The sequence below is a fragment of the Pteropus vampyrus genome, unplaced genomic scaffold (assembly GCF_000151845.1).
Source record: "Pteropus vampyrus isolate Shadow unplaced genomic scaffold, Pvam_2.0 Scaffold9282, whole genome shotgun sequence".
Classification (NCBI taxonomy): domain Eukaryota; kingdom Metazoa; phylum Chordata; class Mammalia; order Chiroptera; family Pteropodidae; genus Pteropus; species Pteropus vampyrus.
The window spans coordinates 1-1,463 of NW_011898063.1; the positions used below are offsets into that span (position 1 = coordinate 1).

A 1,463-nucleotide genomic window follows, 5' to 3' on the forward strand; every position below is an offset into this window, starting at 1 on the left:
ACCAGGATTATGCTTCCTTTATAAAGTAAATTGGTATGTTTTCATCTCTCTTAGGTACTAGAAAATTTTTCTATAGATGGGAATTGCTATTCTCTGAAAAACTGAGATTACTCATCTGTCAAACTAGCTGAACAAGCACCTTTTGGGGAAACTTTTTTGACAACATTTTCTATTTCAACTATATTTGTTATCTTAGATTTCCTCTTTCTCCTTAATATAACTTGGTACTCAATATTGTTGTTAAAAGTCAATCATTTTAATTAAATTTTTCTACTGTTTTAATACTTTTTTTACTATTTCAATCTCACCCTTATCTATTATGTTCCCATTCTTATTCCTGATATTAGTTGTATCTACGTCTTCTCTCATTTTCAGTACACTCGTTACATTTTTTTTTTTTTTTAGGCGAGGCAACCCTTGGTTGACCTCACAGATTGCAAGAACCTTGTCAGTTTACAATCCCTAATTTTTTATTTTTTATGCCTACAGCACTTGGTCTTCCTAGGTGGTCTCCCATCAAGTACTAACCAGGCCCGATCCTGCTTAGCTTCCGAGATCAGATGGGATCGGGCTTGTTCAGGGTGGCATGGCCATAGACAACTTGTTACTTTTATAAAAGAAGCAATTTCTGGTTTACTTCAATTTGAAATTTTTTATTTTTTCTAGATAAATTTGGTCTTTTATTTTCTTCATTCTGTTTTCTATACGTTAGCTTTATTGTTTGTCTTTCTTTAACATCTTGATTTGAAGTTTCATATTCAAAATATTTTTTGAAATGTTCTTTCAAATGCTGCAACTCATCCTGGAAAAGATTCTATGTCATTCTGTCATTCATTTTTTACCAATATTTTTCATAATTCACATTAATTTCTTCTTCTTACTCATCTTTAAACAAAGTAAAATATGACAAGGCCAGTAGTCATCTACACACAGTCCATTGACTTTCCCTTTTTTCCTATCCTCTGTTCACCATGGTAGCCATCAATATTTTTTTAAGTCATTAAAAAAATTAGTTAGATTCACTGGTGCTGAGTGTTCATCCCTTTTCCTGATTTTCATCAGGTTTAAACCAAAAGAACTTTCTGCTCTTATGTGCTGGCATTACTGCCTGCTTTGCTTATTACCAACTATTCTTATACCCCAAACGAATTGTAATAAATAAAAAAAAAAAAAAACTGCAATCCCAAACTGTGTCAGCACAGTCTTTCTCTCATAGCACTTCTCTAAGGCAGAACGAAGCCTCAAGATGCATAACCCACCATCATTTCTGAACAGTCTCTAATCTAGGATTTGAAGTTATCTGTCTAGTTGTTAAAAGACTGAGGGCAGAAAGGGAAACATTATAAAGTGCAGGGGGGATAGGGATTTATGGCAAAAAAGAAGAGTGCCCAGGTCCTAGTTTATGAATCAAAACAAGCAGTTAGAGAGCACAGAAGCATCTCGTATCTTTTCTCCTGTGAACC

At 33.8% G+C, this 1,463-nt stretch overlaps 1 pseudogene; it reads right to left on the reverse strand.

Annotated features, from left to right (window-relative positions):
• Positions 1-480: 480 nt before the first annotated feature.
• On the reverse strand, positions 481-598 carry LOC111734906 (annotated as a pseudogene).
• Between the last annotated feature and the right edge of the window lie 865 nt (positions 599-1,463).